General features: G+C 39.9%; 1 protein-coding gene across 4 annotated transcripts in view; it reads left to right on the top strand.

Moving 5' to 3' along the window:
* Positions 1–10008, top strand: part of LARP4B (La ribonucleoprotein 4B) — a 55567-nt gene continuing 45559 nt past the window's right edge. For all 4 annotated transcript variants that reach the window (XM_033520400.1, XM_015618511.1, XM_033520397.1 and 1 more), the window contains exon 1: positions 1–52. The gene's annotated coding sequence lies outside the window, so the exon portion shown is untranslated. The remainder of the gene's footprint in view (positions 53–10008) is intronic.

Below are 10008 nucleotides of genomic sequence, written 5' to 3'. Positions count from 1 at the left end.
CCCCCGTGCCGAGCCCCGGCCCGAGGGCGGCGGCGGCGGCTGTTGGTGACAGGTAAGTGCGAGGGGCCGCCCGGCCCGCGCCCTCCGGGCGGCGGCGCCCGCTGGGGCCGTTCCCCACCCGCATCTCCCGGTGCGGGGGGATGGCGGGGCCGAAAGGGAAGCGACACCTCCCGCTCCGCCGCCCCCTCGCACCGGGGAGGCGGCCGGAGCCGCCATCTTCCCACCCGAGGCGGTTCCCGGGGGAGAGACGGGAGGGAGGAGGAGGATCCCGGCTCGGGGCCGCGGTGGTGGCGGGGGTAGGGCGGGCGAGCCGCCGGGGCCGCTCCCGCACTGCGGCCTCGCCGCCCCAGGCACAGCGGGTGAGCTTTGCCCCCGCTCCGACGGGGCCTTGAGGGAGAACCGCGTGTGCCGCGGGGCGAGCGGGAAGGGGCGAGCGCCGGGGGGACTCGCCTGGAGCCTTCCCGGCCGCCGGGCCGGTGCCTATGGGGGGCTGGGACCCTCCGGAGTAGCAGGCGGTGCCAATCCCTGGCCCATAGCTCCGGGCACGGAGCTGACTTTCCACGCGAGCCGTGTCCTGAGCAGGTGAATTGCCGGCGGGCCGGGGGTGCGCCCAGGCTGCACGGATGTACCTGCGGGAGCACGGGCGCTGCGTTGCCCCCAGGATTTAGTTGTTTTTGGGCCTTGTAACTGCTTCAGCGAAGTTGTTTTCACTCTCGGTTTCAGTTTGTCCAGGTGCTCAAAATTACTACGTAGCTTTGTCCACAGTTTAAACAGATGTTCACTTGCCAAACAATGTTTGTTGTGTGAGATTCCTGTGTTGCAGATAAGTATAATTATTTTTATTCTGCAGGTAAGCGAATTGAGGCAAAGTGGTTAAGACTTGCCTGTGGCCACAGAGAGAGCGAGCTGCTTTCAAAACCACTATTTAAACTTGAGTCACTGTTGGGGTAAAACCATGGGAATTCTGGCTTCCGATTCTGTGTCTTGTCTCTGGCCTAGTTTTGTTGGCCTCTGAATCCTTAGTAAAATTGGAGAAGGAATCTTTGTTAAGTACTGCCTCAAGGATTGTTATTGTAAGTCTGACTTGTGGTTAAAGTTTCATGTCAAACTTATCTGGTTTTTACAGATTGGATAAATTCTCAAAGGTCAAAGCATGTTGTATTTTTTTTTTCAACTTGCTGGGATTTCACAACTCCTGGGTTTTGATTCTGGTCTGGTAACTTTTTATCAGTTGAACTTTCACTTCTCCCCGATGATTTGTAAGCATTTCTTCAAGTCAATTCTCAAGATATGAAACAATCAGTTTAATCACTCTAGCTATTAGAACAACACTGATATTCTTATTTTTTAATTATTTTTTTTGTAGGACGTGAAAGAGAGGTGAAAACTAGGCTGAGGCCTGATAATACACGTACAAAAAGCAGTATATATTTTATGCATAATGTCTATAGAAAAATTTATTTCTCTAGATGTGTTGTCATTTATGTGTGTATGCTATTTATATAGAAGCCACAATTACTCCTACATTTAATCGGTCTTACATTTTGGGGAAAAATAATCTTTAATTGAATGGAGGTAGAAGTTTTGCTTAAATGAATTATTTGAAAACATTTGATCTCTTGTTCCTTGATAAACAGTTGTATTTAATCAGGTCCTTAAGCACACACAGTGTTCTGGGTTAGACTGAATTGTTTACTTTGTAATTTTTTCCAGGTTTTTTTTACCCATTTATACATAAAAACTGTAAGGGAGTAAAGGTGTCAGTACAAGTGTGTGCTGCCTTGGTTGCTTTTTGTGGATGGCTTTAGTGCCAATATACACATAGAAAGTACGAATGACTGATATGTATTTTTTATATATATTGCTTAGATAAGGGGCTGTATCTTAAATCTGTTTCATTACAGAGCAAAATAGAAGATCTGGAACTGGAGGCAGTTCTGGGGGCTTGGGGATTTTGTTTGGGGGTTTCTTTGAGACATACAGAAACCATGTAGATAATTTCTGATGATGATGTTTTATTTTGATTGAAGTTAAATCCTTGGTTTATTTAATGAACTGCAGAGTCAATACAGTCAGGTTTGTCTAATCTACATGTTCTGTACTGATCTGTTGCTGCATCCCTTATAAAGTCTCATATCTTGCTGTGGCTTTGACTTTAAATCAGTTGAGAGCTTAATTGGCATGGTAATATAAACTCTTTGTTAAATATTTATTACGTTACCTCACAAAATGCACATGCTAGACACGGAAAAGGCATGCTTGTGACCATAGTGCATGACAAATCTAAAGTGACGGCTTAAAGGTAGCAAAAAAGGAGTTACAAAAAACAAAGTAATTAGGTGTAGATGTGTTCCATCAGTTTGATTTTTTTTTTTTTAAACTAGGTGGCTTTTACGACCTTCAGTGCTATTAATGTTTAATTTCATCATGTCTGTATATATTCATCAGGTATTCACATTCTTGTAAATTACCAGGTAAGGCACACAAATGAGTGCATAAAGCACTTGACTTCCCTTCTCTTGTGCCCGTGTTGGAAGGAGCAGGTTTTGCAAAGGCCACAGCTTTATTGATATTGAAGAAGAGCACTCTTGCCTTGGAGTGCAAAGGTGGCTGTGGAGGTAGCTCACGAATGCAGTGTCAGGAGGGCTGTTGCTGGCAGAAAGAGGTGAAATAAGCAAAGAAATGTGTTCTTTAGTCTGGAGAATATTGAGCTTTCGGAGGGTGATTTGTGTCTGTGTGCATGTACACACACATGTGGGAAACTGTTACATGATATAACACATAAGTGTGGTTTCTTTGTTCCAAGCCTTTACTAGCAAAACGACACTTTTGGACAATGGGTTTGTCTAAGTCTTAGACATAACTGTAGAAAATTATCTCAGGCTGCATTTTTTTTCCTGCATGTAATCAGTGATACTCAGCTAACAGGAATATTGGAAGACTCGTGCATTTGCATTCAGAATGGGCACACAGGTATGAGTAGGACGGACAGGATGTTACAAAACAGGATGTTGTAAGGAAGAAAATTAACCCTCTCCCTTGCAGTTTTGAAAGAGGCAGTGATGTGTGGAGAGCTGTATAGAAGATAAGAATAAAAGCTACTCTTGTAGTAAAGGCCCTGGAAGGGTGTTTGAGCAGTGTTATTCTGAAAGCAAGGCATGCATGTACTGAAATTAATATTCTGATTTTCGTCCATATACAAGACGTAGATGGGTGGATTTCACTACAGAAACCAGTAATTGGATTAGGGAGGGGAAAGTGATGTAAAACTTAAAACCAACACTATTTTAAAGTTTGTGATCCCTCAAAAAAGATAAGACACGCGTGCAAACCCTCTTCTCCTGAACTGATAATGTGCTTTGTCAAAGGCACCAGTTCTAACTGCACTTGCATTTTCAAACTAATGCTTTGGGAAAGCTCTGTTTTCTTTTCCTGTGCATTAACTCCTCTGCTAAACTCAAGGCAGGCTAGTGTATCATAACAGTCAAACACAAAAATTGCACTCTGAAGCAACTTCTCTGAATATAAAACTGAGTGATATTTCACCTGGTCAAATATGTTTTGGTACTATAAGCACTGGATAATTGAAGACTTGTTTCTATTTCAACAATCTGTTTCTTTCTCTCTAAGCATATAATGACTTTGTCTAATGGTAAAAATGTGTCTACAGCCAATAAGTTTGAAGAACTTGTTAGAAGCAGGAGACCAGCAGTTGATTTCTCTTCCACCCATTCATTTACTCAAGTTCCATAAAAGTATTGTAAGATAGGAACAATTTCTGTTAATTGGTTCTCAGCTGGTGGTACTTAAATTTTGGTGATGTGATGGAGCCAAGGATTTATGAAATCATTGGTCTTTCACATCAGTGTGGTTAGTTCCATACCCTTTCCAAAGGGGGGTGCCCCTCTTTTGGAAGCAGGTGCTATGGAGCCTGCAGACAACAAAGGTACTTTGGAGTGCTTAAATTAGGTGTGACTGTAATACAGTGTAAATGTGCGATTAGGATAGTCATGACAGTGTTCATTCTGTGATGTGTGCTGCTGCAGGTATTTTGTGTCTGGGTATGTGTTTCAGGAACAGCAATTAACTCCAAAATTGGAAGTCTGACAGGGGTTACTAATATGTGACTAGCTGCTTGGCCTAGAACATTGCAGGGAATTGGGGAAGCGCTGTTTTGACACCCTGATGAATCACCAATTTCTTTGAGTCTTAATCTTTTCGAATGCTCTCGTTTACCATGGAGGGCTGGGCTATGCATATTCTGGATCCTGTCAGTCCAGCTCCTTAATGGGTAGTTGAATGATGTAATACAAAAGGAATCAGTTGTTCATAAGCTGAATGGATTGCCACCTCTGCACTTCCAGCAGCTCTGTTGTTACTCTCGTAAGGCTGTTGGCATGTAAGGAGCTGGTGTCCCGGAGAGCACATCCTACAGTAGAGGTTTATTCTGGATTGCCTCTATGGCCATGTAGAGTTCAGTGTACCTGTATTTAAGGTAGTGGCAGGTATGCACAGCTTTGAGTTCAGGACTGTTGCATATATAGATGAAAATATGGATGCCTATAGAAACATACAGACATCTGTCTGTTGTGGTAGACTGTGGTGAATTGGATACAATTGCTTTATCTGTTAGGGATTCTTTTCTAAAATGCCAATATCACTTTCATTATTGAAAACAGCAAGCACTGGCAATACAGACTTTGGAAATTACACCTTCAGATGCTATCAGAATTTCACATGGAATATGTTCAGGAATACACTGAGTTTTCAGTGTGACGAACATACAGTTATTTTATCTAAAGCTTGTTCTGGGCTTTTTGTAAGTCTAAATAATTATTTTTCTTTTAGATTTCTTCCAGGTTTTTGCACAAGTATCTAAACAATATTTTCCCTTTGGATGGGTTAATTCTCTCTCAGCCTCATGTTGGCCCTTCTCTCCTGACTTCTGGAAGTAAGCAATAATGGTGAATACTTTATTGGTACTATTCATAAGACAGACTTCCATCTGTCTTGTTAGTGGAATTACAAACTTACTTAAAACATTGTAGATTTCTGTTAATCTGTTAAATCTACAGTGTTAAAAACACCATCGATTTCTGTTAATCTGTTTGTCAGTGTTTCTCAGCAAATCCAATGTTTTACAGTCTGTTTTCAAGTAAAGTATTTTATAATTACACGATGCCAGTGATCTGACAGGGAAACCCGAGAAACAAAATATTAGTTAAATAGCAACTATGTTGAGAAAAAAAAATAATTTCATAAATCTCATTTGGCAGAAGCTTAATGAAAGGTTTGAAAGCTTTACAGTGATGTCTCTTGGCAGCTTTATGGTTTTGTTTTCGGTCACTGTTGGTATCCATATGCGTATTTTCACAGGTTGTGATGCTGTCACAGGTTGCCCCACAACAGAGTCTGACTCTGACTGTTGTTCAAACAAGGAACTGATGAATCAACAGGCCAATGTCCAAAGTAGCTTGCTTTTCCATACCCTAATGCTGAGGCTTTATGCTCAAATGTTTGGATGTGTCCTCCTGGTTTCTGATTCTTGTTCTAGGAATTAAAGCGTAGAGCAAAAGTGAAGAATGTACTGGGCCATGGTTACTTTAAGTGCTGAGCTACCTCTGTGTGCAGAATTTGCAGTCTTATCTCAGAGTTTCATTCCCATTCAGTGTTGTTGCTGCCTGACAGATAGGGACAGAAAATGGTCACCATGTTGCTGTTTAAAGCAGCAAGGCAAACAATTTGGTCAGAATATCATTGTCTACATTGGCATGTCTCCAGGACTGTGTCCCTGCTCACATTTAAAGCTTCTTGCCCAATTCTTTGTAATAAATGTCCAAAAAATTATGCTATAAAGAAGGGGAGGGACTCTTTTTAATGAACATATGTTGCAGCTTAGCTTATAGTCTATTTTTTATGATTATAATTTTCTTAGCATTGTGTATTATAACTGCCTGGATTCAAGGAATAAGTGTAATTTTTAGAAGGGTTTGTGCCCAGTTATTTTGATTTGCAAGGAAGGATTATTGTTGTTAAATCCAAGATAAAATATTGGCAGTCCATCCTTTAACTGTGAGTCAAAACCTGAATTACCAGTAGTTTTGATTACAGTGATACTCTAGGAAGGTGGGGTGCTCTAACTGTGAACAAATGTGCACCCAGGAGGTGATAGTCTTTCATACAGTGTTTTAAAAACGAAGCAAGAGTTGCTTCTGGTTTCGGTGAAGCTTGTAATGGAGGATGCTAGCCTTTATTGAAAGAGGAAGTAATACTAAAATGACTAGATTATTGGGGTTAAGTTCTATTTTTGGCTAAGAGGTTAATGAAATAATCATTGTCAAAAACATTAGCTTCCTTTTCTTTTACAAAAAGAAAAAATGCTTAAAGTTGAATGATGCTTCTTCTGTAAGTAGTTAAATTTCACTTTAAATTTTGTCCTGAACATATTTCAAAACTTAAACTAGCATTTTAGGTCAATTAATGCTTTTCAAGTCATCTGAAAAAAAAAAAACCAACGAAAAAACCAAAACCCTAAACCCCAGAGCTTGAGAGGAGTTCATTCCAGGTGGTTTGTTTTGCAACTGTTTGTTGAAATAGTCTTTGCATTGTCCAGGATTGCTGTATACATTCTTGTTGGGACAAAAATTGTCCCAACTTTGCTTATCACTGGCATTATCAACATCTATTCTGTTAGATATACGTCTCACTTGGACTTTATGTAGGTATAGATCCTTTTCTCAGTTTTCTCAGGCCTGCTGTGTGGAAGATACATTCCAGGAGGACTGTAATGGTTGTCCCATTGGTTTGCATCAGATCTTTTCCAGAATTCTAGTTCGGTGTGCATTTAAATTTGAGATCCATGGTGTTAGATTTCTTCTTCCCTGAACTAAGAGTTTATTGTATGGTCCCAGAATGTCATGATAAAGAGCTTGGCAAATTGGCTTTGAAGCTATGTATGTGTCTTAAATAGTAATTCAAAGTACTAAAAATATTAAGTGTCCTGAAAATTTCAAATGCAGCTTTTGACCTCTTGCTTAAATGCAAAACTGATTGAAGACTTGAAACATGGAATCCAAGTAAGAGCAATATTCTAAGATAAGACTATTAAGATCTATTAAAGAAGGTCAGACTTCTCACCCTTGGAATTTCACTAAATGTTAACCCTATAACTTCAAGTCATGTTTTTAATCTTGTCTTTCATCATAAAATACTGCATCTGCTTCTACCAGCTTCAGAATTTTTCTGAGGAAGATGATGGTCATAAAATTCTGCCCATCAGAGCTGGGTTAGTTGTTTCCTTTACCTTTTCCAAGTGTTCTGCCTAGAGTCACGGGCAGGCTGTGAGTGCCTAAGCCACTCTCTGGTGAGCAGTGTAGCGAAGAATGCGGAAAACTTAGAGCTGGTATTGGTAAATCGTGAGGAGGAACATTCAGCAATTGAAACAAGGAAGTTCGTTGTTCCCTGCATTGCCAAACTGACAGTCTTGATGCACAACATTTAACTTGTTCCCTCTAAGCAAGTGCTAAACCTCCTGGAACTTCGTCATGTGTTGCAGCATTTGAAAATTCAGTGTTTCTTTGAAGAACTGGGAAAACCCAACTAGACCATCGGTTGCTGCCTCTTAGCTTTAAATACTTGAAGCAACTAGTAAAATACTGTAGAACTACAGTAAAATACTGTAACTGTTCTGTTAAACAAACAGAATTTATGAAATGACAGGTCCACCTAAAGTGAGCCTGACATGCTGAGATGCTGGTGAGTATGTTAGCCAGCAAAGTTCAGTGTCTTTGTAGTTTTCACTTCAAATTAGGAATCACTTTGTCTTCGACTGAAACTCTCTCATAGTGAAAGTGCAACAATTTCTGTAAACTTCACTGCTCTGTGTGAGCTCTTAGTATGCTTAATTGTTGCTTCCTTCAGCAGAGGAATAGGAAAATTAATCTCACACTTCCCTTCAATAGCTACTTTAAAGAAAAGCAAACACAAAAAAACCCAAAACAAAAAAAAAACCCAAATCAAAAACTCCACCTCATTGTTTAAATGAGAGTAGGCCAGTTATATGGGGAAGGAAGGGAAACAAAGAAAATACATTATTATGCAAGATATTATATTTGCGTAATAATTCCTCATGTGCATGAATTCAGAGAAGGTAGGGCAGGATGAGACAGATTTGGTGTCCAGAGTGCCAAACTAACTTACCTGCTGGAAATAAGATATGTGTCAAAATAAAGAACTATAGTTCATAGAAAAAAATATTGGAGAAGTCTTCCATGTGGCTTTTTCTGATATACATGTTAATCTCTTCTTGTATTGTCTTGTTTGGCTATGGGAAAGAGCAGTACAGGCCTATTTTGAGAGTTCAGAAGTTTAAGCTACCATGTAGTGTTCTGTAAATGACTATATGAAAATAGTACAGGAATGAACAGTATTTTGTGAAATCCAGTCATTAGTGCTAACACGTATTTGCTCCTGCATTATCTACTATAGGGCAAGCTTGAATTTTCTTTCCAATTCAATTTACTGTTTCTAATCGATTGCTCTTCTGCTTTCTTTGTGTACAGAAGTGTTGTACAGTTTTTGGCTCAAGTCACATTAGTGCAGACAAGCAACATGGATGATGATAGTTGATTTATGTGAGGTTTTGTGTTTGATGGTGCTAAAATTTTGAAACATTTTTGTGATGTTTTCCATATTTTTTTTTCCTATCATTTAACATTTGCATGAAATGACAAAATTAACTTCTGCATCAGTGAACACTATTTGATATTAAATATTGGTATTACATTAAAAGCCTGGAACAGTCTCTCAGCTAATTTGTTGGCTTAAAGATCTCTGAAGTTATTGAAAAGCTTTGACTTTCAGAGAAAATGAAATTATCCTATCAAAGATCACCCCAAAGCATCTAGAATTAATATTTGTGTAGAAAGTAAACAATTTTAGCAGTTAAATTCATGCATATTAGTAAAAATACCAAGACTTTGTATTGCCTCAGCTGTGACTTGAGTTTGCAGATCAGAATCCTACTGCACTGGACACTGGAAGCATAGGCTGTTGCCTTGTACCTTAGTGTAACAGGTAAATGCAGGTGGATGGGAGTGCTACAAGAAATAATTGTGAGCAGTGGGTTAGTATAATATATGATGCCTATGTTCTGATGAAAACCTTATCAGTTATTAAAATATAATAATTAAAGAAAAAATCTTGCAGAAGGAGGGAGCTTTCAACACATCCTGCAGTTTCTCTTAACCCATGTTAGGCATAAATATTAGGGGTTATATATTCTTAGTCATTATTTAGGCTGGCTGGTTTTGGAAGATTATATGAAAAATTAGTCTGCCTCTATGATTAGGCTCATTTAACAAATGTATTTCAAATGTAGTTTGGAAGCAGAGGCAGATATGAAGTACTGTGCAGAGTGTGGGGTCCAACTCCAAGCTTGTCATTCTGTAGCTACTTTAAAGCATTGTTTGCCGTGTATTTAGACTTAATTAGTTTTCAGATTATTTCAATGCAGAAGAGCAGTGGCTTGCACTGGCCTGTCCTTCACTCTTTCATTCAGTACTGGCCATGTGCGATATGCTGGGGTTTCTGTTGTAAAGGTCCTGCAGATATGGTACTGTACCTTTCCTTTTTTGATTTTGGCTTGTTGTTTTTTGGGAGTTTTTTAATTGGTGTTGGAACTACCTGTGATGTTTTGTAACAGCAGCAGCAGAGTGGTGTGGACTTAAGCTGTTTGGTTCCACTCAGAACTGAAGTACATGAATTGCAGTGCTCTGCTCCTCTGATTTTCTAGAGAAGGACAGGATTAATGCCACCAGGTGCTCATCTTGAGTCCTCTCTCCTCTCTTGCTCTTCTGGTGGTCACAGAAGTAAAGTGTATATGCAGGTAACAACTACTGTGTAATTCTCTGTTTAACTGGCGAAGAGGGTGTTCAGATTTACTCAAATTCTGTTCTTGTTGGTGATGTTTTCTGTCCTGGGAAAGTAAGAAAGAAGTTGTGCCAGAGC

The sequence above is a fragment of the Parus major genome, chromosome 2 (genome assembly GCF_001522545.3).
Source record: "Parus major isolate Abel chromosome 2, Parus_major1.1, whole genome shotgun sequence".
Lineage (NCBI taxonomy): Eukaryota > Metazoa > Chordata > Aves > Passeriformes > Paridae > Parus > Parus major.
This window is presented reverse-complemented; position numbering and strand designations above follow the sequence as displayed.